Source organism: Antedon mediterranea, chromosome 3 (assembly GCF_964355755.1).
Source record: "Antedon mediterranea chromosome 3, ecAntMedi1.1, whole genome shotgun sequence".
NCBI classification, from domain to species: Eukaryota; Metazoa; Echinodermata; class Crinoidea; order Comatulida; family Antedonidae; genus Antedon; species Antedon mediterranea.
The window spans coordinates 16,373,718-16,400,284 of NC_092672.1; the positions used below are offsets into that span (position 1 = coordinate 16,373,718).

At 36.9% G+C, this 26,567-nt stretch overlaps 1 non-coding gene across 1 annotated transcript; it reads right to left on the bottom strand.

Moving 5' to 3' along the window:
- Window positions 1-18,364: 18,364 nt before the first annotated feature.
- On the bottom strand, window positions 18,365-18,436 carry Trnae-uuc (transfer RNA glutamic acid (anticodon UUC)). The gene has a single exon. It is a non-coding gene; the product is annotated as a tRNA-Glu (tRNA).
- Between the last annotated feature and the right edge of the window lie 8,131 nt (window positions 18,437-26,567).

Genomic DNA, 26,567 nt, shown 5'->3' on the forward strand with positions numbered 1-26,567 from the left:
TAGTTTATAATCATGTGATATAAAATAAGTAATTGTACTGGTCCTCTTCCAATTAAAGGTCACTTTACTGTAAGACACCTCCAATTAGCGACCGTTATATTATTTTGTATGAGTACAGACAATTAGAAGAATAAATAGATTTTAATCATGTGATAAAAAATAAGTAATTGTACTGGTCCTCTTCCAATTAAAGGTCACTTTACTTCAAGAAACTTCCATTTAGCGACCGTTATATTATTTTGTATGAATAAAGACAAGAATAATAAATAGTTTATAATCATGTGATATAAAATAAGTAATTGTACGGGTACTCTTCCAATTAAAGGTCACTTTACTGTAAGACACTTCCAATTAGCGACCGTTATATTATTTTGTATGAGTACAGACAAGAAGAATAAATAGATTTTAATCATGTGATAAAAAACAAGTAATTGTACTGGTCCTCTTCCAATGAAAGATCACTTTACTTTAAGACACTTCCAATTAGCGACCGTTATATTATTTTTTATGAATAAAAACAAGAAGCATAAATAGTTTATAATCATGTGATATAAAATAAGTAATTGTACTGGTCCTCTTCCAATTAAAGGTCACTTTACTGTAAGACACCTCCAATTAGCGACCGTTATATTATTTTGTATGAGTACAGACAATTAGAAGAATAAATAGATTTTAATCATGTGATAAAAAACAAGTAATTGTACTGGTCCTCTTCCAATGAAAGATCACTTTACTTTAAGACACTTCCATTTAGCGACCGTTATATTATTTTGTATGAGTACAGACAAGAAGAATAAATAGATTTTAATCATGTGATAAAAAACAAGTAATTGTACTGGTCCTCTTCCAATTAGCGACCGTTATATTATTTTGTATGAGTACAGACAAGAAGAATAAATAGATTTTAATCATGTGATAAAAAATAAGTAATTGTACTGGTCCTCTTCCAATTAAAGGTCACTTTACTGTAAGACACTTCCATTTAGCGACCGTTATATTATTTTGTATGAGTACAGACAAGAAGAATGAATAGATTTTATTCATGTGATAAAAAACAAGTAATTGTACTGGTCCTCTTCCAATGAAAGATCACTTTACTTTAAAACACTTCCAATTAGCGACCGTTATATTATTTTTTATGAATAAAAACAAGAAGCATAAATAGTTTATAATCATGTGATATAAAATAAGTAATTGTACTGGTCCTCTTCCAATTAAAGGTCACTTTACTGTAAGACACCTCCAATTAGCGACCGTTATATTATTTTGTATGAGTACAGACAATTAGAAGAATAAATAGATTTTAATCATGTGATAAAAAACAAGTAATTGTACTGGTCCTCTTCCAATGAAAGATCACTTTACTTTAAGACACTTCCATTTAGCGACCGTTATATTATTTTGTATGAGTACAGACAAGAAGAATAAATAGATTTTAATCATGTGATAAAAAACAAGTAATTGTACTGGTCCTCTTCCAATTAAAGATCACTTTACTTTAAGACACTTCCAATTAGCGACCGTTATATTATTTTGTATGAGTACAGACAAGAAGAATAAATAGATTTTAATCATGTGATAAAAAATAAGTAATTGTACTGGTCCTTTTCCAATTAAAGGTCACTTTACTTTAAGACACTTCCATTTAGCGACCGTTATATTATTTTGTATGAATAAAGACAAGAAGAATAAATACTAGTTAAGACAAGAAGAATAAATAGTTTATAATCATGTGATAAAAAACAAGTAATTGTACGGGTCCTCTTCCAATTATAGATCACTTTAGTTTAAACACTTCCAATTAGCGACCGTTATATTATTTTGTACGAGTAAAGACAAGAAGAATAAATAGTTTACTTGTTTAATCCCCAATCAATTAAAAGTTGCACCTTTTTATAATCAACACGATATAGCTGATCTCTTGAAAAAACATAATCAGTTTTACTGAAGTATTATGTTAATTGGTACATTGATCGTCACATCGAGAATATGGTAGGGGTGTCACACTATGTGCGTCTAGGGTGAATGCAAAGATAATGACATCGATATAGCGCCACATCAACACGTTTTTATGCACCTTTGGTGTAAGTATTTATTTTAGTATTTTGTCCTTAAATCAGAATTTATATTCAAAGAAAAAATGACTTGTTATGTAAAAAAACAACAATTCGGTATCTGGAATCTTAAAATTAATGTATCTATAAAAATAATTAATATGGGATAGGCCTGAGACCTCATACATTTGTTAATAGGGCTACTTTATTGAACCTTCATTTTATCGGATGTTATAAGAACGCTTGCTTCAACCGATTCTTTTTTTGAACAGCATTTTGTTTAAAGGCGATTGTGTTATTTTCAATGTTTAATAAACTTCTGGAATTTCAGAGAAACCCATTTTAATAAACAAAAGCTTCTTATAAAATGTGCTTACTGGATAATGTTTCATACATGTTTGGCTGGTTCAAATTTACTTTACTTTTGCTTTTCCGCTACTCCCCTGTTATACTATATATTTGTTGTTATGTAGAAAGATTGAAAATAAATTCATTCATTCATTCTTCTTTTATTTCGGAAAAAAAAAATTCTCCATAGTTCAGTAACAAGTGTACATTATTGTAAATATAACAAATACATATACATATATATATATATATATAATATATATGTATTTGTTATATTTACAATAATGTACACTTGTTACTGTCTGTATATATATATATATATATATATATATGTATTGTGTTCCAACCGTACCACGCCGAGAATGTTAAAGGGTCGTTATCCGGTCGAGTTAAAGAACAATACCATGAAAGCCCCAGTGGTCTAATGGTTAGGGCAACTGCATATCAAGCCGACGGTCCGAGTTCGAGCCTCGGTTGGGGCGACTTTTTCTCATTCTCTCAGATTTCCTCATCTTTATCGTTTCAAAAATTAATTAAATCATTTTCAGTGTATCACCGGGCGGTTTGGAATTTATTTCTATGCCTGTTGTGTTTACAACTGAGGACTAGTGCTGTTCCGCCGTACCACGCCGAGAATGTTAAAGAGTCGCTATCCAATCGAGTTCGAACCGTGAAAGCCCCAGTGGTCTAACGGTTAGGACATCTGCATATCAAGCAGGCGGTCCGAGTTCGAGCTCGGTTGGGGCGACTTTAACTCATTCTCACAGATTTCCTCATCTTTATCGTTTCAAATTAATTAATTAAATTTCAGTATATTACCGGGCGGTTTAGAATTAATGTTCTATGCTACATAGTCACGTGGTTAGAACAATAGTTTCATATATCTACTATGTAGATTGGATGAAGGAAAAGCAAATTCATGAATACATTACAAATAAATGTATGAATTGTGAATTACAAAAATATTAAATGTTGTTGTCTTGTCAGAATGAGTTGTAAATATGAACGAGTTTTGTAAACATAAATTATATATCATTGATCATTACTTATATTAACAGGATAAAATAATAATAGTGTAATAATAATGAACAATAGTTACAGAAAAATATTTATTTATTTATTTATTTATTGCTATTAAAACTTGTTTCAGTAAGTGTGTTTGTATTTATTTTACTTTGTTATTGATCATCATTGGTCTGGCTACCAATACATTGGAAGCACGCAAGCCTCGCTACCACGTCAAGGTTGATGATCATAGCGAGGGTAGGTTGCACGTTTGTATGTGCCCCTTTGACCAAAGAAAACATATTATAGAAGAAAATTGCATAACATTATGAAACAGAATCATATGAGTTGTAAATATGAAAAAGTTTTTTAAACATAAAAATACAATAAAAATAAACACTAGTTACAATCTAATTCACGTACTTTTACCTTACCGGACCTTTAGTCGCGTTATTCTTTTATACAATCTGCTTTTTAATTAATTTTTTAATCCTTGTAGCGATCAAAGCAGGGCGCATGACACATCATTGCATGTTTACACTGGACACACTGTATTTGATCTGTTGTTACCTGCCATTAGACCCCTTGAGCCTTTGACGTACTTATGCTCAGATATTCGTCTTCCGTTGATTCAATGAAAGATGGTGACGCTTTAATTAGCCGCTGTGGTGAATCTATGTTCTTCTTTCTGGTCCGACAAATGCAATTGGTATTTCTTCGTCGATGAGTTTCAGACAAAGCCGACAATCTCCTCTTGACGGAAGCACCTGTAAAAAATCAAAGCATTAACGAAACTTACCTCTATAAGGTAAACAAATACCCTTTTCACCATTTAATGCTTCTGTGTATGTTGAGATTACCGGTCATAGGTAGGCCTACAGTTAAAGAGTGACGTTGTATGAATCAACATATAATTGTCCAGGTACTTCATTGTTGCTCTGATGAATCCTTTCCGGGAAATGTTCCATGTCACAAAGATTCAATTTTTTCAAATAGGTTTTTGTTCATGGACATATAGTTTAGTATGTAATCCCGTACAACTACATGGTAGTTCTGGACACCAAAGAGAATATAACTCAAAGCCCTAAAAAGACAGTTGCCGTCCCCTCTCATATTAACAACTTTAGTAGGCCTGGCTGCCTTGTCCATTTCACATTTTAAGTGAGTTTTGTGAAAATTTTTGACATTGATACCAAATGGTGCTGCCTTTTCAAGCTGCCAATTGGCATCGACAGGAAAGAATAACTTTCTTGAAGTTTTCGTGTTGAGGTATACCACATCACTATCAGATACAGGCCTACTGTTGTCATGGTCATCATCCGGTGCGACATTATCATTGTCTAATGTAGGTATGTTATCGTGATTATCCAGTGTGATATCATCGTTCTTGGATGTAGGTATGTTAATGTGATCATCCGGTGTGATATCATAATTCTTGGATGTAGGTCTGTTATCGTTATCATCAACATTCTTGGATGTAGGTATGTTAATAATGTGATCATCCGGTGTGATATCACCATTCTTGGATGTAGGTATGTTATCATGGTGCGTTACTTCAGGTGGGATGTCTGGCGTTCGCTTTCGTTTCTTTGGAGGGAGATGCTTATCATTGGTATTACATTTCTGTTTAGTGCTTGATGATGGACAGTTCAAAGAGGTTGTTTTATCGGACTTGTAATGTCTGATCTTGTTTCCGTTAACAATAGCCCTTCTTCCTTTTAGTCGATATGTATTGTGAGTGAGGACTTTTTCTATAATATATGGACCAGTCCATCGAGCATTAAGTTTGCCTCCCTTTCTTGACAAATTTCTGGAATTCTGCAAGAGCACTTGATCTCCTGCATAGTACGTGTTGCTTTTAACACCAGCATCATGATAATGTTTTTGCTTTTTCTGTGCTTTTTTGATATTTTCTGATGCCTTTCTCCTTGAATCTTTGAGTTTCAAAAAAGCGTTCACTCTTATTTTTAAAGGAACAGTTCCGGATATGTCATCTTTATTAGACGAAACGATGGGAATACGTAATTCTACAGGCAACACAGCCTTTCTACCGTAAACTAATGAGAATGGGTCACATTTCGTAGACTTGTGCTCGGATGTTCTGTAGGCAAACAACACGTATGGGAGTTGTATATCCCAGTCATTTTGGTCTGCGTTGGTCAACGTCATAAGCATTGTGCAAAGTGTTCTGTTAAAGCGCTCCGTTTGCCCGCCTGTTTGAGGATGGTATGGTGAGGCAACTCTGTGGTCTACCCCAATCAGCTTACAGAAGCTGTCATTCAGCTCATTACAAAACTCTCTACCCTGGTCTGTAATCAATATAGAAGGTGTTCCATGTCTGCAGACAAAATCAATAAAAGATCTCAGCACTGTTTTAGCAGATTTATCTGGAATTGCATCAGCTTCCACCCATTTGGTAAGGTACTCCGTAAATACAAGTAAGTACCGATTACCTGAAACACAGCAAATAATAATATAATAAGCCGTAATAATAGTAGTGTCAAAATGTCATGATGAGATGTACAACACCCGAACTGTACGAATGAAATAACAATAATAATAACAATATTAATATCAATAAATATAATAAGAACAAGAACAATAATAATATCGTGGATTTACATAGCGCCTAATGTTGTAAAACCTCTATGCGCTGAACAGTATTACCCCAGTCATGGTTTGGATCAAATTAAAACAGGCAGAAATAAAGATTATTACAGTATAGCCATAATCGATGTAAATCCGGTGACAATAATAAGAGCATCTGATTCTTGGTAAATCTAGTTTTTGTTGACAGTGTAAAAAAGAGAACTGTCATAATTTTAGTTTAGTTAACAATTTCAAGAAACCTCACAGAAATTGCGCTTGTGCCTTTACAATAATAAATTTAAGTTCAGCCCTATTACAATAAAGGCCGAACAGAACTAATTATTAACTGTAATTTTAGGCCCTGAAGAATGAATTACAAAGTTTTCTGAACGTATTTCATTCATGTCTTCTTGCTTTTTACTTTTACGTTTTGATTTAGCTTTTTTATCCAGTCACAGCATTTTTGTTTTTCAGTAATTTGTCATGAGATACCTTACCATTTTCTGTCTTTACCAAAGGCCCAACAATATCCATACCGATCTGTCTGAAAGCAGTATCTGTTACGGGTATAGGTTGAAGTGGCACTTTTGCTTTTTTTAAAACTTCTTTCCGTTGGCACTGATCACAGGCGGCTATAAAATTACGAACACCATCAAATGACCCCTTCCAATAATACCTTTCGCGTATCTTTTTCCAACTGTTAAAAAAAAAAAAAAATGTGTTTATTGTATTGATGATATTCAATCTCTTTGTAGGTTTACTATTGACCTTAAAACTGTATTATGGATTCTTTAAATATTTTAATTTTATTTTGTTTTTTAATATTATTTATTATTTATTACCGCAGTTCACATCACCATTCTCATCAATGCATTATAATAACATTACAGTTTGGCGTTCCATATATTTTAACTTTTCGTTTAAGGCAAGCACTGGGCACAACTGATTAATTAACTTTTAATATTTATCTATGTTTCTAGTTTTTTTATTTGACAATGATAAATGAATATTGAAAAGAGAAAAGATACCTTCTATGAAAAATGTCCATCAGTCCGTGATGATTCCGTGTCACATTGTACCAGGGAGATTTACATCTCCCTGATTGTACCGTGTTTACATTCTAAATACCCCCATATAAACTTCAAATTGAGTGCAGCCTCCCATACAAAATAACTACGCCCTCAATCTGGTAATAATTCACTCAGGCAATAAAAAACTAACTTGAAAAGTATAAATAATTAATTGTCCTACTAGAATTATTGTGTACGCTTGGTGAATGTGCGACAGAGTAGATATAAAAATCGCCACTTTTTTTTAAAAATAAACAAGGGGAAATATATACGTTTTAACACTACATACTGGTTAAATTTATTTATTTTTAAAATGTAGAGGACACCCTATTAAGGAAACCGGGTACTTTTTAGTGAGCCACAATGGTAGATTGCGAGAGGTAGTGGTCCTTTAAAATAGGTGGTCACTTACGAAAGATGTGGTCGATAAGGGAGGTGGTCGCTTACGATATGTGATCGATTATGAGAAGCGGTCTCCTAACAGAGAGGTCGTTTATTAGAAGTGGTCACTTAAGAGAGGTGATTTATACAAGAGTTGGTATATTATGAGAAGCGGTCCATTTAGAGATATGGTGGTCTTCTAAAAGAGATCATCACTTACGAGAGGCGGTCGAAAATATAAAGCGGTCGCTTACGAGAGTTGTGGTTGTTAAGAGAGGTGGTCGCTTACTACGAGAGGTGGTCGATTATGAGAAGCGGTCCATAATGAGAGGATGTGATCACTTACAATAGTTGGTCGATTATGGGAAGCGATCCCTTAACAGAGACGATGGCCGTTTAATAGAGGTGGTCACCCAAAAAAGTTGTCGTTACGAGAGAGGAAGTCGATTATGAGAAACGGTCCCTTAAAAGAGTTGGTTGCTTACGATGTGTGGTCGTTTTAGAAAGTTGGTCGGTTACGAGACGTGGATAGATGGATAGCTAAGTAAACAGATGCATTTGCACATGATTTAGACATTTAGGTTTGTAAAATATATATTTTCTACATTAGCTGGCGATAGTCCTACATTAGCTGGGATGCAATTTTCGTTCCTACATTCGTTGTTGATCGTTCTACATGGTGTTAATTTTTTTCATTACATAAGCTGCAGGTGGTTTTACTCCATTACCGGGGGATTGGAAACTAGTTTTGTTATTGAAAATGCGTTTTTTTTAAAGAAGTATTCCCTAAAAAAAAATGTAATAATCCACTTTAAAGTTACATAATAAAAGTCTTCTTCCTTACATTTTTTTTGTCAAATTGTGTTTTCTTTCATAAGTATACATTTTAAACGAACGAAAGTTAATACTGATATGGCTTTTTGCATTATGAATGAGCAACTAATATTGAACATATTTATTATACCAAGACCTGAATAAGTTTTCATTCGGGAAGTATTTGTATCACTATTTAAAACTAAGATATCTCTCATGAGGGATATCTCTATATTACTTACTTACCAAGATATTTAGAATGGAAGATTCTTGTCCCATTCGGAATATCACAAGTGGATTTTTTTCTGTGTTAGTTATGCAGTGGGCACGTGTAGAGTACCGTATATGAACTGTTATAAAACTAAAACATTACTATTATAGATAGAGCTAGTTGTACTGTATTCTTCTTGGTTTTTCGAGGTGTAATAAGCCTACAAAAAAATATCTATTAACATAGATATTTCTTTTAAAAAGTAAGACATCTTAGTTTTCAATTGAAATAATCTATCTTTATTAAAAGAGATATCTTAATTTTGAACTAAAGATATATGCGTTGTGTAGCACTGTGTAAATTATATAATAATAATCTGTCAAATTATTGAAACAGTGCTCATATTCGGAACATTTTTGATTAATTATTGAATGCCAATATATGTTTTGTATTTTTTACATGTGATATTTTATGTTCAACTTCAATATATTTATACAATTAATTGCGATAATATATTGAGTAGAAATTATTATCGACTTAACATATTTTTCATTCATGGAGGTATAAAAATATGTTTGAATCTATATATAAAATACTAACTTCATAATGTACACGGTCATTATACATTTTTCAATTGATAAGTATTAGTTATTATTCATTTAATTCATTCATTTAATCATTTGTTTCGAATTCTGTGGTCCACAGAAAGTAAAATTACGTATAAAATCATTTAAAAACAATGCTGTACTAATTACTAATACTCATCTCAGGATGGCATTCCACCTGGCCAAACATATAAACAGTTTTAAAGTCACCCAGAAACTTATCGAAGCTTAAATATTATTTAATTGACAAACTTTAAACTTACGTTTTGTTGACACCCAAGTGACCACCATGTGCCTGCTTATGGATACTGTTTAACACTTCGTTTTTTTCTTTCGGTAACAATACACGCAACAATCTACCAGAATGTTGTTTGTAATACAAGATATCACGAAGAATTGTAAAGTTCTTGGCTTTCCGTCGCAAACTTCGTTTTAATATTTCAGAATAATTTACAGGATAAACGTTGTTTTGTAGATAGTTTCTCAAGGCATCAAACTCATGATCGGCCATAATGATAATAAGTAAAAATAGAAAGAAGGCAGATTGTAACGAACAACACCGTGATTGGAACTTTGCAAGCAAAGTGAATGATTTTTTAAATGTAGGAGGTTTTGAACAAACATTGAGCCAATCAGCTTCTTGCTACATTTGTTTTAACCAATTGCCGATTAGAAGAAAGAGCAAACAGTTTTGTCAGGTGTAGGCCTATAATTTAAACTTTGTGCCTTAAGTGGATGTCACGAACTCCTTTTACGTATGTTTCCGAGCGGTTGAAAATACTTTAGAAACTCCCTTGTGACATAAAAGTATACACACCAAATTCACAAAGTTGTAAAATAACTCAAAAACAAATCTTTAATTTCAATCAACTTCAACTTTCAACAACCCAGTAAGCATTTTAAACAACAGCTTCACAATAACTTTTACAATCTAATATCCAACCTCTAATATCCAACAACATGACAATAGTTTTACATCCCTTTATATACAAGATGTTCCTATCCTTCTATATCATTCTTTATACTTCTTATTCTATTTGATTACAGTTTCTATTAATAGCATACTGGAATGTTCCTGATTGTTATTATATTAATTATACATGATGTCTTAAATGTAAACATCTTATTCTAGAATGTTCATGGTTAGGGAATGGTAATTTATTACAGTGGCAAGTACACAAAAAAATGAGAGAAAAAAACTATTGGAGGGAAATGCCATTTATTAAATTAAATTTCGAAGATACTCTTATTGGTAAACGCTTCAGTCGTTCTATTACACAATAAATAGCACATTCAGATAGGAGTATAAAATATAATCATATAGTTATTCTTTATTACATATTATACGTTCATCTCAAATTATATTATAATATTAATTGAAATTGTATTTAAATTTGTATCCGTTTTTGTCGACAGGACCACAATGCAAAACAAGTATATTTCTACTTGATTGTGTATAATCCTGTATAAATATGTTGTTAAATAAATAAAATAATATTAAATAGTAATCTACGTAAAATAATATTATAGTACATAAGTTCGTATTAAAACCGTTCAGGCTATGAGGCAACCCCCGCTCCCTGTATATTAAATAGAAACATTTTTTATAATACTTATACTAGAATCATATACTAATTTATTTAGTTATTTTTTAAAATAAGAGAATTAAATTACGTAACATACTGTGGTATATAATTCTTGTAATGAAATCATATTCATGGTAAGCGTAATCTTAATTTGAGATATGGCAAGTTCGCACCCCTTCTCCTGACAAATAACAGATGACAGTTAACACGACTACCGGTAATTAATATCTCCCGAGAGCCGCTGTTTTGAGGTTGACCTGACAATTGTGGCCTGAGTTATGGGACATTACCCTTGCTGGACATCTGGTAAAAATAAATACTGATTATGCTGCCACTTTAGTACACAAAACAATAAATAAAAAAAAATAAAAAAACACAACTTGTGGCATTTCCTTTACACTAGTCCCTGTTCAAAACCGCTAGTGTAGAAAACGGCAGCAAATGTCGTCGAAACTGTCAAATCCACCCATGTAGTAAAACCTAGAACTAGCTAATGTAGAAACACCAACAGTTATTTATTAAATAAAAATCAACATTAGCTAATATACAACTTAACAGGTAATGAAGTAACGAAAATTGCCTCACAGCTGATGTAGTTAATATCGCCAGCTAATAAAATAATAATTATATATTTTACAAACCTAAATGTCTAAATCATGTGCAAATGTATTTCTCTACTTAGTTTAGCTGTCAGTCTATCCACCTCTCGTAAGTGATCGGCTTTCAAAACGTAACACTCTGATCGTAAGCAACTACCCTTGTTAGCGACCACCTTTAATATTTAAAAGGGACTACCTCTGTTAAAGGACCGCTTCTCACAATGGACAACTTCCTGAAGGGGTAACCTCCTCTCATAAGGGACTGCTTTTCATAAACTACCACCGCTCGTAGACGACCACTTCTTTTACCGACTACACCTCCCGTAAGTGACCACCTCAATAGAGGTGGTAATTTGCGAAAGGTGGTCGTTACGGATGGTAGTCGATTATGAGAAGTGGTCCCAGTGGAGAGGTGGACGTTTTTTTTTATAGAGAGGTCGACACTTTAGGCGTGGTCGTTAAGAGAGGTAGTCCGTCATGAGGTTGATTATGAGAAGCCGAGGTGGTGGTCCTTTAAAATAGCTCGTCCTTGACGAGTGGTGTGGTCGTTAAGAGATGGTGGGCGATTATCAGAGACGGTGGTCGTTCAATAGAGGTGGTTACTTACTAGAAGTGGTTGTTGGTTGGTCACTTACGAGACGTGGATAGATGGATAGCTACCGGTAAGTAAAGAAATGCATTTTCACATTATGTAGACAGGTTTTTAAATTATACAATATTTTCAACATTAGCTGTGAGGCAATTTTCGTTACTACATTATCTGCTGACCGTTCTAAATTAGCTGGTAAAAATTGATACATAAGCTGTTGGTATTTCTGGTATTAGCTGGTGGTTTCTATGTTTATATGTCCATATAAAACAAAAATACAACCGCGATTTTTTAAACTCAGCTGCATGTACAGACATTGTGGCAAAGACGTTTTAAACGCTTCATTTCAATATAAGCCATTATTCTATGAATTTGATGTATAACGGTATTGGACTGTTTGTATTGGGAACGAAATACCCTAATATTCGAAAAAAACAAAAAACCGAAATACCCTTGAGTGAACGAATAATTATGATGCGCAATTAAGGTGTTTATTTTGCCATATAAAATATAAAAAACAAATATTTTTTGGTAATATGCATCAACAATATTTTTCAAATGTATTTTAGATAAATAAATAAATAATGTAAAGTCTATAGAAACAAAGCAAATATTGTGACTAACCAATTCAATGTTTTATTAAATAAAAACAAAAATCAGGCATCTGTGAAAAAAATATAATGAAAAAGAACTGACTTTAACAATGACGAACTTACTTGTTTAAAGAACTTTTGTTATCAGTTGATATTATTAAATTAGTAGCAGTATTATGAATATTACAAAATAATATTTTGAGAACTGAAAAATATTTTGAGGGAACGAATATATTTAGGGAGAACAAAATAAGATTTCAAGAACTGAATAATATAAAAAACGAATTACTACTTCGAGACAAGGAATGATGATGATGATGATGATGATGATCGAGAGAACGAAATAATTTCGAGGGAAATTATTTCGTTCTCTCGCGAAGTAGTAATTCGAATTTCGAATGAAATAATATTTCGAGATAACGAAATAGGTAGGCCCTATGCCTATATGATTTAGTGATATTCATTCCCTCGAAATAATAATACAGTAGGCTATATATTTTTCAAGTTGTCGATTTACTTCAAATTGACAACAGGTTGTATATACTCAATCAAAAACAAACAATTTAATTTGATTAGACTATATGTCTCCAGATATAATAATAGTAATATTTATTTCAATCCACTTGATATTTTGCGATTCAAGTTGGTATTCTAAGGAATTATAATTACCCTAACGGGAGTTGGTGAACGTCCAGTGCCCTAGTTTTTACGGGGTTAATATGATGTCGATGTCTCGATGGTCCTACTTTTTTATCGATGAAAGCTGCCCGGGTGGTTGCGGCCATTTTCAACAGCTAGTATTACAATATTCAATGCTGAAAATTGTCCAGTGGACACTTTCAAACACCGGACAGATTTAAATCTTACACCGGCATGATGCCAAGACGACCCGTTCTCACAGAAAACCATACCGGCATGGTAATGGTATATTCCCGCAATATTCCTGGCACTCAGCTCTGTGAGAAAGGGGCTTTAGTGTAACGGTTGTTGATCCGTTACTATATAATCTATAGTCGCAGTGGCAGGATTTCACACAGTCACAGAATATACAAACAGTAAATATGGTTTTGTCCAGTGACAACAGTTTTATTTCAATACTCAATATAATGCAGTCTGAACTGGCTATATCACATATTTTCCTATTATAAACGTTTTATCCTCTCTATTATAAACGTTTTCTTCTCTCTCTATCAATTTGTTAACTCTCTCCCTCTTAGCCAGTACATCCATATTTAAGGAACGGTCCTAATTAATGTACATGTACTGGGAGGGGACTATTTGGAACAAAGGAACATTCTTTGATGATGAGGAATATTCATTAAAGGAGGGATGTCACATCACCTTCACCTCTGTGAAAGCTAGGGCAAATTGGACCACTGGACATCAACAAGTGTTTATAGTAACTCCCATTAGAAATCCCAATAGAGCAATTATAAATTCTACAATATAAAAACTTGTGAACAGTTAATAGATTTATATTCTCTCGTGTGTTATATTAGTGTTGATAAGGGTATTCTGAAAACTAAGCCGGAGGCGATTTTTTTTTCCGTACATAAATTGGGGACCCCTCATGAAACGTCACAAAATAAACATGAATAATTCATCAGGTAAATTTGTTGTTCCGTGTGCACCCAAGCGTATAGCAACAAGTGATTACAACTGCGATACCATTCTTTCTACAGTAGGCCTAGGATTTTAGGTCAATTTACGTGATTGCCTTCGCGCACTCTTCTTCACACACACACCACTATGCAAAATGTGTCGAGGCTAATCAACAGCTAGGCAAGACATTCAACTAAGTAGTAATTGGACATAGCCCAAAGAAAGCTTAGACCCACAAAAATAAAGAATGTGTATAATTTGTGTACTGTAATTTTTTAATTCTGCTATTTTATTATCAAACAATATGCATGTACTCAAAGGAACTTTAAAAATGCGCGTATATGAACACATGAGATGGAAAGATTAGACCCACGAGAATAACAAATTTATTTTGTGTAATGTTTATTTTTTAATTTTGCTGACTTAATACTCGGACTGTGTCATACCTAACACACACACGTCACACACACCCACACACACACACAGACTACTAGAATAGACATGGGCTTTAGAGACTAATAATTAGGCCTATAGTATTAATAGAAACTATAGTTTTAACACGTAATTCTTTAGTAATAAATTATATTAAAAACACCATAAACTAAGCGGTGTAATAAGTGTTGATAAATATATAATACGATACGATAAAACTTGATTGTCACAACGGCAACAATATACAGTTATTATTAATTCTAAACCGCCCGGTGATATACTGAAATTTAGTGCACTATAGTCCTCAGTTGTACACACGGACACCAGAGATCAGAGCCATATATATATATGGCTCTGCCAGAGATAAAATTGATACGTCCTCATCTTTCAGTATTTATATTCACGAGGCGGGATCTCCGAGCGGGGTTGGTGAAATCTGTCCATAATAGGTTACTTTTCTGTCCATAATAGGGGACTTTCTGCCCATAATAGGGACTAGAGGGCGCTGTTGTTTGTCCATAATAGGTGACTTTCAAACTTGGCTGTCCAAAATAGGTGACTTTTTGTCCACAATAGGGGATTTTATTGGAGTAGTGCGCCATCTATTGTGTTGTCCATAATAGGTGATTTTTATGGCGTACTCGTACGTACGTAGATTATTTCGCGAGTAGAAGTAATACTAATTTGCTTTCTGTTCAGACTTCGAGGCTACCTAGGAGGCCTAATTAGTATAATTATTTAGACTAGTCCTGTTAGTTAGGCTACCTCTATAGGCCTAGTACTACTACTGTAGCCTAGTCCATTTGTTATTGTCCACTAATAATGAAATGTGAGATTTATTCAGCAACAAATAATTTAATTTGAACTTCATTTTAGGTTTTGAATGTTAGTACGGACAGACATTACGCAACTTACCATACTATTGAAAGTTTAAATAAATCACCCAAAAAAATACCCCATAATACTCTAATATTGAAGAAGTTTTATTTTTTTAAGATAATGAAAATCTAAAATGTTATTTTTAATGCATTGGTGTTTCAATGTAATTGTTGTATTTTTTTTCTTTGCACTTTATTTTGTTTTGTTAACAGTAATAATAAAAATCAACTTTATCAATTTGATATTGAAAAAGACATCACAGTTCAGCACTTCATTTCGTCATTTTAGGTCCTCCCTTATTTCAAAATCCTGGATCCACATAGCTCAATGACAAATCATCCCAGTCTGAAGTGGATCAACAGCAGCACATCTCATCCATTTATTATATTGTTGTTTAATTAAATGAATCAATTTTAATGTTTAATAATAAGAAATACGACAATAAATCAAGTTTACATACACGCAGTGTACAATCAACACTTTTGTTCTGTATTCAGAACAGTTTATTCAACATCTAATACTGAATTATATTAATTTTAAAAGTGTAAAAACATGGTTAAACTATAATTTAAAAAATAGCAAAGATAAATAAAATACACCATAATTATTATGTTTATTACTATAATTATTGATCGATGATGATATGATCAAAGTTATTATGTTGAAGTGATGTGCTTTTTCATTTCAGCAGCATACTGTATATGAGCAGAATATCAAACATCTGTATGCCTATAAAAAAAAGGAAATATTTAAATACTATGATAATGTTTAAGTATTGTATAATGCAAGTAACTTCAAAACCAATTTTCATGCTGTATGGTGGGACACAGTTATGTTTATATATTTTATTTCATAAAAAAAAAAATGTAGGATTGTTTTACTAAATTTAAGTTTATACCAGTTGTCAGAGTCAATTATTACCATACTCACTGTATGAAAACTGATATTAAATGTTTTAAAGATAAAGGCTTTATTGAATGAATGCTTTAATAATATAACATTTAATTAAATATTTTCTGCATGAATTTGTTTTTTTTTGTGGATTTATCTATTCTTTGTACGGTGATTGTAATGTTTATAATGAATGGAAATAAAAAAGAAATATCTACTTTTAATTTCTTAGCAATTCAAATGAATAGAACATTTCAAATCAGAATGTTAAAAATTAATTTTCATGTATTGTCAGTTTTCTACTACAGTACTGATAATATTCAGTTTGTCTCTCTGAAAATGTTTGACTAAATTGTATCCTTTTTTTTAGATTACTTTTGCAAACAAATACTTTTTCTAAATAGGCTTCTTCTTGGGATTGTATAGTATCTTGGTCATATTGAAAAATCTCCTAAAAGCTGTAGGCCTAGTGGGTTTTTGTAAAGTATATTTCTTCAGTTGTAGGTTGGGCCTATCTGTTACTTACCCTAGTTAATAGAAATGTCCATGCTACTGTACTATAACATTGATCAGAAGATACACTGTACACAATCTGTAATACATGCAAAAAATATGGAAAAACAATTGAGATTTAAATAGATGACATAATAACATACAGTAACAATAGCTCTGGTTCTACTATACTGCCAACCTACTAACTGTCCGAACTGTCTGGATAAGACTCATTCATTCACAAAATAATAAAAAAACAAAAATGTTAATAAGTCAATCTAGCAATCTAGATGTCTGAGATTTAAAGACAAACTACCAATAGGTCTATTAGACTAGGCTAGTAGATAGTAGCTGATTTCGGTCTTCAAAGTATAGTAGTAGCGATGTTGGCAGTGGTATTAGTAAAAGACTGTATAGTGACTAGTCCGCCAGACCTGACCTGCAGTTAGGCAGTATAGTTTTACGATTAAAATAGTATGTTAATCTGTAAAATATTCATATTAAAATAATAAAAAACCAAAAAATAGATAACTGAGGATAGGCCTTATAGTTGTTTGTAGTAGGAAACCTATCTACTTAATATGTTATTTGTATTCCTACTGTAGCAGAGGGAGGTTCCCCCTGTTGTAAGCTAAGCCTAGAAAAAAAACTCACTTTTCATTAGTGGACAATAACAAATGGACTCTAGGCCCTAGCTAGGCCTATGCTAGTAGTAGTAGGCCTGAGGTAGCCTAACTACCAGGACTAGCCTACTAGGCCCTAGAGGCTAGAGAGACTTAAATAATTATACTAATTAGGCCTCCTACTAGGCCTAACCTAGGTAGTCTCGAAATCTGAAGATAAAGCAAATTAGTATTAACTATTACCTCTACTCGCGAAATAAACTACGAACGTACAAGTAGGCCAACAAAATCACCTATTATGGACAACACAATGGATGGCGCACTACTCCAATAAAATCCCCTATTGTGGACAAAAAGTCACATATTTTGGACAGCCAATTATGAAAGTTACCTATTATGGACAAACAACAGCGCCCTCTAGTCCCTATTATGGACAGAAAGTCCCCTATTATGGACAGAAAGTAACCTATTATGGACAGATTTCACCAACCCTATTGGGATCCTCGAGGAGATACTTTTATATATATAAATACATGAGGCAAAGAACACTAATTCTAAACCGCCCAGTGATATACTGAAATTTAATTAATTAATTTAAAACGATAAAGATGAGGAAATCTGTGAGAATGAGAAAAAGTCGCCCCAACCCACACTCGAACTCGGACCGCCTGCTTGATTTGCAGATGTCCTAACCATTAGACCACTGGGGCTTTCATGGTATTGTTCAAACTCGATTGGATAGCGACTCTTTAACATTCTCAGCGTGGTACGGCGGAACAGCACTATTCCTCAGTTGTACGCACGCGCACCAGAGATCAAATTGATACGCCCTTATCTTTCAATATTTTTATTCCCGAGGCGGGATCTCTGAAGAGATACTTTTGTATAAATAAACAAATTAGGCAATGAACATTAATTCTAAACCGCCCGGTGATATACTGAAATTTAATTAATTATTTTGAAACGATATAGATGAGGAAATCTGTGAGAATGAGAAAAAGTCGCCCCAACCGAGACTCGAACTCAGACCGCCTGCTTGAAATGCAGATGTCCTAACCATTAGACCACTGGGGCTGATCTCTATATCTCCCACCGATCTCTATATCTCTCGCTGATCCCTCTCTCTCTCGATCTCTATATCTCTCGCTGATCCCTCTCTCTCTCTCTCGCTGATCCCTCTCTCTCTCTCAGATCAGCGAGAGAGATCAGCAAGAGAGAGAGAGAGAGAGATCAGCAAGAGTGAGAGAGAGAGAGAGAGAGAGAGATCAGCGAGAGAGAGATAAGCGAGAGAGAGAGATCAGCGAGAAAGAGATCAGAAACAGAAATCAGTGAGAGAGAAAGAGAGATCTGCGAGAGAAAGGTCAGCGAGAGAGAGATCAGTAAGAAAGAGAGACAGATAAGAAAGGGAGAGAGAGATTAGCGAGTGAGAGGTCAACGAGAGAGAGAGATGAGGAGAGATCAGCGAGAGAGAGATCAGCGAGAGAGAGATAAGGGAGAGAGAGAGAGAGACAGATAAGCGAGGGAGAGAGAGAGATTAGCGAGGGGGAGGTCAGCGAGAGAGAGAGAGAGAGATCAGTAAGAGAGAGAGACAGATAAGAGAGGGAGAGAGAGATTAGCGAGAGGGAGGTCAACGAGAGAGAGAGAGAGATGGGGAGAAATCAGCGAGAGAGAGAGAGAGATCAGTGTGAGAGATCAGTGAGAGAGAGAGAGAGAGCGATCAGCGAGAAAGAGATCAGCGAGAAAAATATCAGCGAGAGAGAGAGAAATAGATCAGCGAGAGAGAGATAGATCAGCGAGAGAGAGAGAGAGATAGATAGATCAACGAGAGAGAGATAGATCAGCGAGAAAGAGATAGATCAGCGAGAGAGAGAGATAGATCAGCGAGAGAGAGATTGATCAGCGAGAGAGAGATAGATCAGCGAGAGAGAGAGATAGATCAGCGAGAGAGAGATAGATCAGCGAGAGAGAGATAGATCAGCGAGAGAGAAGTAGATCAGCGAGAGAGAGATAGATAGATCAGCGAGAGAGACAGCGATAGATCAGCGAGAGAGCGATAGATGAATCAGCGAGAGAGACAGAGATAGATCAGCGAGAGAGAGATAGATCAGCGAGAGAGAGATAGATCAGCGAGAGAGAGATAGATCAGCGAGAGAGAGATAGATCAGCGAGAGAGAGATAGATCAGCGAGAGAGAGAGATAGATCAGCGAGAGAGAGAGATAGATCAGCGAGAGAGAGATAGATCAGCGAGAGAGAGATAGATCAGTGAGAGAGAGAGATAGATCAGCGAGAGAGATAGATCAGCGAGAGAGAGATAGATCAGCGAGAGAGAGATAGATCAGCGAGAGAGAGATAGATCAGCGAGAGAGAGATAGATCAGCGAGAGAGATAGATCAGCGACAGAGAGATAGATCAGCGAGAGAGAGAGAGATATATAGGCGAGAGAGAGATATATCAGCGAGAGAGAGATAGATCAGCGAGAGAGATAGATCAGCGAGAGAGATAGATCAGCGTGAAAGAGATAGATCAGCGAGAGAGAGATAGATCAGCGAGAGAGAGATAGATCAGCGAGAGAGATAGATAGATTAGCGAGAGAGATAGATCAGCGAGGGAGAGATAGATCAGCGAGAGAGAGATAGATCAGCGAGAGAGAGATAGATCAGCGAGAAAGAGATAGATCAGCGAGAGAGAGATAGATCAGCGAGAGAGAGATAGATCAGCAAGAGAGAGATAGATCAGCGGGAGAGAGATAGATCAGCTCGAGAGAGATAGATCAGCGAGAGAGAGAGAGATAGATCAGCGAGAGATAGATAGATCAGCGAGAGAGATAGATCAGCGAGAGAGATAGATCAGGGAGAGAGAGATAGATCAGCGAGAGAGAGATAGATCAGCGAGAGAGAGAGATAGATCAGCGAGAGAGATAGATCAGCGAGAGAGAGAGATAGATCAGCGAGAGAGAGAGATAGATCAGCGAGAGAGATAGATCAGCGAGAGAGATAGATCAGCGAGAGAGAGATAGATCAGCGAGAGAGAAATAGATCAGCGAGAGAGAGATAGATCAGCGAGAGAGAGATATATCAGCGAGAGAGAGATAGATCAGCGAGAGAGAGATAGATCAGCTTGAGAGAGATAGATCAGCCAGAGAGAGATAGATAGATCAGCGAGAGAGATAGAGAGAGATAGATCAGCGAGAGAGAGATAGATCAGCGAGAGAGAGAGATAGATCAGCGAGAGAGAGATAGATCAGCGAGAGAGAGATAGATCAGCGTGAGAGAGATAGATCAGCGAGAGAGAGATAGATCAGGGAGACAGAGATAGATCAGCGAGAGAGAGATAGATCAGCGAGAGAGAGATTGATCAGCGAGAGAGAGATAGATCAGCGAGAGAGAGATTGATCAGCGAGAGAGAGATTGATCAGCGAGAGAGAGATAGATCAGCGCGAGAGAGATAGATCAGCGAGAGAGAGATAGATCAGCGAGAGAGAGATAGATCAGCGAGAGGGAGATAGATCAGCGAGAGAGAGATAAATCAGCGAGAGAGAGAGATAGATCAGCGAGAGAGAGATAGATCAGCGAGAGAGATAGAGAGATAGCTAGATCAGCGACAGAGAGATAGATAGATCAGCGAGAGAGATAGATAGATCAGCGAGAGAGAGAGAGAGATAGATAGATCAGCGAGAGAGAGATAGATAGATAAGTGAGAGAGAGAGATAGATAGATCAGCCAGAGAGAGATAGATAGATCAGCGAGAGAGATAGAGATAGATAGATCAGCGACAGAGAGATAGATAGATCAGCGAGAGAGAGATAGATAGATCAGCGAGAGAGAGATAGATAGATCAGCGAGAGAGAGATAGATAGATCAGCGAGAGAGATAGATAGAACAGCGAGAGAGATAGATAGATCAGCGACAGAGAGATAGATAGATCAGCGAGAGAGAGATAGATAGATCAGCGAGAGAGATAGATAGATCAGCGAGAGGGAGAGAGATATATCAGCTAGAGAGAGAGAGATAGATCAGCGAGAGAGAGATAGATAGATCAGCGAGAGAGAGAGAGAGATAGATAGGCCAGAGAGAGAGATAGATAGATCAGCGAGAGAGAGAGAGAGATAGATCAGCGAGAGAGAGATAAATAGATCAGCGAGAGAGAGAGGGAGATAGATCAGCGAGAGAGAGAGATAGATAGATCAGCGAGAGAGAGATAGATAGATCAGCGAGAGAGAGAGATAGATCAGCCAGAGAGAGATAGATAGATAGATAAGCGAGAGAGAGAGAGATAGATCAGCCAGAGAGAGATAGATAGATCAGCGAGAGAGAAAGAGAGAGATAGATCAGCGAGAGAGATAGATTAGCGAGAGAGAGAGATGGATCAACGAGAGAGAGATAGATCAGCAAGAAAGAGATAGATCAGCGAGAGAGAGATTGATCAGCGAGAGAGAGATAGATCAGCGAGAGAGAGAGATAGATCAGCGAGAGAGAGATAGATCAGCGAGAGAGAGAGATAGATCAGCGAGAGAGAGGTAGATCAGCGAGAGAGAGATAGATAGATCAGCGAGAGAGACAGCGATAGATCAGCGAGAGAGAGATAGATAGATCAGCGAGAGAGACAGAAATAGATCAGCGAGAGAGAGAGATAGATCAGCGAGAGAGAGATAGATCGAGGAGAGAGAGATAGATCAGCGAGAGAGAGATAGATCAGCGAGAGAGAGATAGATCAGCGAGAGAGAGATAGATCAGCGAGAGAGAGATAGATCAGCGAGAGAGAGAGAAAGATCAGCGAGAGAGAGATAGATCAGCGAGAGAGATAGATCAGCGAGAGAGATAGATCAGCGAGAGAGAGATAGATCAGCGAGAGAGAGAGATAGATAAGCGAGAGAGAGAGATAGATCAGCGAGAGAGAGATATATCAGCGAGAGAGAGATAGATCAGCGAGAGAGAGATAGATCAGCGAGAGAGATAGATCAGCGAGAGAGAGAGATAGATCAGCGAGAGAGAGAGATAGGTCAGCGAGAGAGAGATAGATCAGCGAGAGAGAGAGATAGATCAGCGAGAGAGATAGATCAGCGAGAGAGAGATAGATCAGCGAGAGAGATATAGATCAGCGAGAGAGAAATAGATCAGCGAGAGAGAGATAGATCAGCGAGAGAGAGATACATCAGCGAGAGAGATAGATCAGCGACAGAGATAGATCAGCGAGAGAGATATAGATCAGCGAGAGAGATAGATCAGTGAGAGATAGATAGATCAGCGAAAGAGAGAGATAGTTAGATCAGCGAGAGAGAGAGAGAGATAGATCAGCGAGAGAGAGATAGATAGATCAGCGAGAAAGAGAGATATAGATCAGAGAAAGAGAGAGAGAGGTAGATCAGAGAGAGAGATAGATCAGCGAGAGAGAGATAGATCATTGAGAGAGAGATAGTTCAATGAGAGAGAGATAGATCAGCGAGAAAGAGATAGATCAGCGAGAGAGAGATAGATCAGCGAGAGAGAGATAGATCAGCAAGAGAGAGAGATAGATCAGCGAGAGAGAGATAGATCAGCGAGAGAGAGATAGATCAGCGAGAGAGAGATAGATCAGCGAGAGAGAGATAGATCAGCGAGAGAGAGAGATAGATCAGCGAGAGAGAGATAGATCAGCGAGAGAGAGATAGATCAGCGAGAGAGAGATAGATCAGCGAGAGAGAGAGATCAGCGAGAGAGAGATAGATCAGCGAGAGAGAGATAGATCAGCGGGAGAGAGATAGATCAGCGAGAGAGAGATAGATGAGCGAGAGAGAGATAGATATATCAGCGAGAGATAGATAGATCAGCGAGAGAGAGATAGATAGATCAGCGAGAGAGAGATAGATCAGCGAGAGAGAGATAGATAGATCAGCGAGAGAGAGATAGATCAGCGAGAGAGAGATAGATAGATCAGCGAGAGAAAGATAGATCAGCGAGAGAGAGAGAGATAGATCAGCAAGAGAGAGATAGATCAGCGAGAGATATAGATAGATCAGCGAGAGAGAGATAGATAGATCAGCGAGAGAGAGATAGATAGATCAGCGAGAGAGAGATAGATCAGCGAGAGATAGATAGATCAGCCAGAGAGAGATAGATCAGCGAGAGAGGGATAGATCAGCGAGAGAGATAGATCAGGAGAGAGAGAGATAGATCAGCGAGAGAGATATAGATCAGCGAGAGAGAGATAGATCAGCGAGAGATAGATAGATCAGCGAGAGAGAGATAGATAGATCAGTGAGAGTGAGATAGATAGATCAGCGAAAGAGAGATAGATCAGCGAGAGAGAGAGATAGTTAGATCAGCGAGAGAGAGAGAGATAGATATGCTAGAGAGAGAGAGATCAGCGAGAGAGAGATAGATAGATCAGCGAGAGAGAGAGATAGTTAGATCAGCGAGAGAGAGAGAGATAAATCAGCGAGAGAGAGATAGATAGATCAGCGAGAGAGAGAGAGAGAGAGATAGATCAGAGAGAGAGAGATAGATCAGAGAGAGAGAGAGAGATAGTTCAGCGAGAGAGAGATAGATCAGCGAGAGAGAGATAGATGAGTGAGAGAGAGATAGATCAGCGAGAGAGAGATTGATCAGTGAGAGAGAGATAGATCAGCGGGAGAGATAGATCAGAGGGAGAGAGATAGATCAGCGAGAGAGAGATAGATAAGCGCAAGAGAGATAGATCAGCGAGAGAGAGATAGATCAGCGAGAGAGAGATAGATCAGCGAGAGAGAGATAGATCAGCGAGAGAGAGATAAATCAGCGAGAGAGAGATAGATCAGCGAGAGAGAGATAGATCAGCGAGAGAGATAGAGAGATAGATAGATCAGCGACTGAGAGATAGATAGATCAGCGAGAGAGAGATAGATAGATAGATCAGCGAGAGAGAGATAGATAGATCAGCGAGAGAGAGATAGATAGATCAGCGAGAGAGAGATAGATCAGCGAGAGAGAGATAGATAGATCAGCGAGAGAGAGATAGATCAGCGAGAGAGAGATAGATAGATCAGCGAGAGAAAGATAGATCAGCGAGAGAGAGAGAGATAGATCAGCAAGAGAGAGATAGATCAGCGAGAGATATAGATAGATCAGCTAGAGAGAGATAGATAGATCAGCGAGAGAGAGATAGAAAGATCAGCGAGAGAGAGATAGATCAGCGAGAGATAGATAGATCAGCCAGAGAGAGATAGATCAGCGAGAGAGGGATAGATCAGCGAGAGAGATAGATCAGCGAGAGAGAGAGAGATAGATCAGCGAGAGAGATATAGATCAGCGAGAGAGAGATAGATCAGCGAGAGATAGATAGATCAGCGAGAGAGAGATAGATAGATCAGCGAGAGTGAGATAGATAGATCAGCGAAAGAGAGATAGATCAGCGAGAGAGAGATAGTTAGATCAGCGAGAGATCAACGAGAGAGAGATAGATCAGCGAGAGAGATATAGATCAGTGAGAGAGAGATAGATCAGCGAGAGATAGATAGATAGATCAGCGAGAGAGAGATAGATAGATCAACGAGAGAGAGATAGATAGATCAGCGAGAGAGAGAGATAGATAGATCAGCGAGAGAGAGAGATAGATAGATCAGCTAGAGAGAGAGAGATAGAGATCAGCGAGAGAGAGAGAGATAGATCAGCGAGAGAGAGATAGATAAGCGAGAGAGAGATAGATCAGCGAGAGAGAGATATATCAGCGAGAGAGAGATAGATCAGCGAGAGAGAGATAGATCAGCGAGAGAGATAGATCAGCGAGAGAGAGAGATAGATCAGCGAGAGAGAGAGATAGGTCAGCGAGAGAGAGATAGATCAGCGAGAGAGAGAGATAGATCAGCGAGAGAGATAGATCAGCGAGAGAGAGATAGATCAGCGAGAGAGATATAGATCAGCGAGAGAGAAATAGATCAGCGAGAGAGAGATAGATCAGCGAGAGAGAGATACATCAGCGAGAGAGATAGATCAGCGAGAGAGATAGATCAGCGAGAGAGATATAGATCAGCGAGAGAGATAGATCAGCGAGAGATAGATAGATCAGCGAAAGAGAGAGATAGTTAGATCAGCGAGAGAGAGAGAGAGATAGATCAGCGAGAGAGAGATAGATAGATCAGCGAGAAAGAGAGATATAGATCAGAGAGAGAGAGAGAGAGAGGTAGATCAGAGAGAGAGATAGATCAGCGAGAGAGAGATAGATCATTGAGAGAGAGATAGATCAATGAGAGAGAGATAGATCAGCGAGAGAGAGATAGATCAGCGAGAGAGAGATAGATCAGCGAGAGAGAGATAGATCAGCAAGAGAGAGAGATAGATCAGCGAGAGAGAGATAGATCAGCGAGAGAGAAATAGATCAGCGAGAGAGAGATAGATCAGTGAAAGAGAGATAGATCAGCGAGAGAGAGAGATAGATCAGCGAGAGAGAGATAGATCAGCGAGAGAGAGATAGATCAGCGAGAGAGAGATAGATCAGCGAGAGAGAGAGATCAGCGAGAGAGAGATAGATCAGCGAGAGAGAGATAGATCAGCGGGAGAGAGATAGATCAGCGAGAGAGAGATAGTCGAGCGAGAGAGAGATAGATATATCAGCGAGAGATAGATAGATCAGCGAGAGAGAGATAGATAGATCAGCGAGAGAGAGATAGATCAGCGAGAGAGAGATAGATAGATCAGCGAGAGAGAGATAGATCAGCGAGAGAGAGATAGATAGATCAGCGAGAGAAAGATAGATCAGCGAGAAAGAGAGAGATAGATCAGCAAGAGAGAGATAGATCAGCGAGAGATATAGATAGATCAGCGAGAGAGAGATAGATAGATCAGCGAGAGAGAGATAGATAGATCAGCGAGAGAGAGATAGATCAGCGAGAGATAGATAGATCAGCCAGAGAGAGATAGATCAGCGAGAGAGGGATAGATCAGCGAGAGAGATAGATCAGCGAGAGAGAGAGAGATAGATCAGCGAGAGAGATATAGATCAGCGAGAGAGAGATAGATCAGCGAGAGATAGATAGATCAGCAAGAGAGAGATAGATAGATCAGTGAGAGTGAGATAGATAGATCAGCGAAAGAGAGATAGATCAGCGAGAGAGAGATAGTTAGATCAGCGAGAGAGAGAGAGATAGATATGATAGAGAGAGAGAGAGATCAGCGAGAGAGAGATAGATAGATCAGCGAGAGAGAGATAGTTAGATCAGCGAGAGAGAGAGAGAGATAAATCAGCGAGAGCACA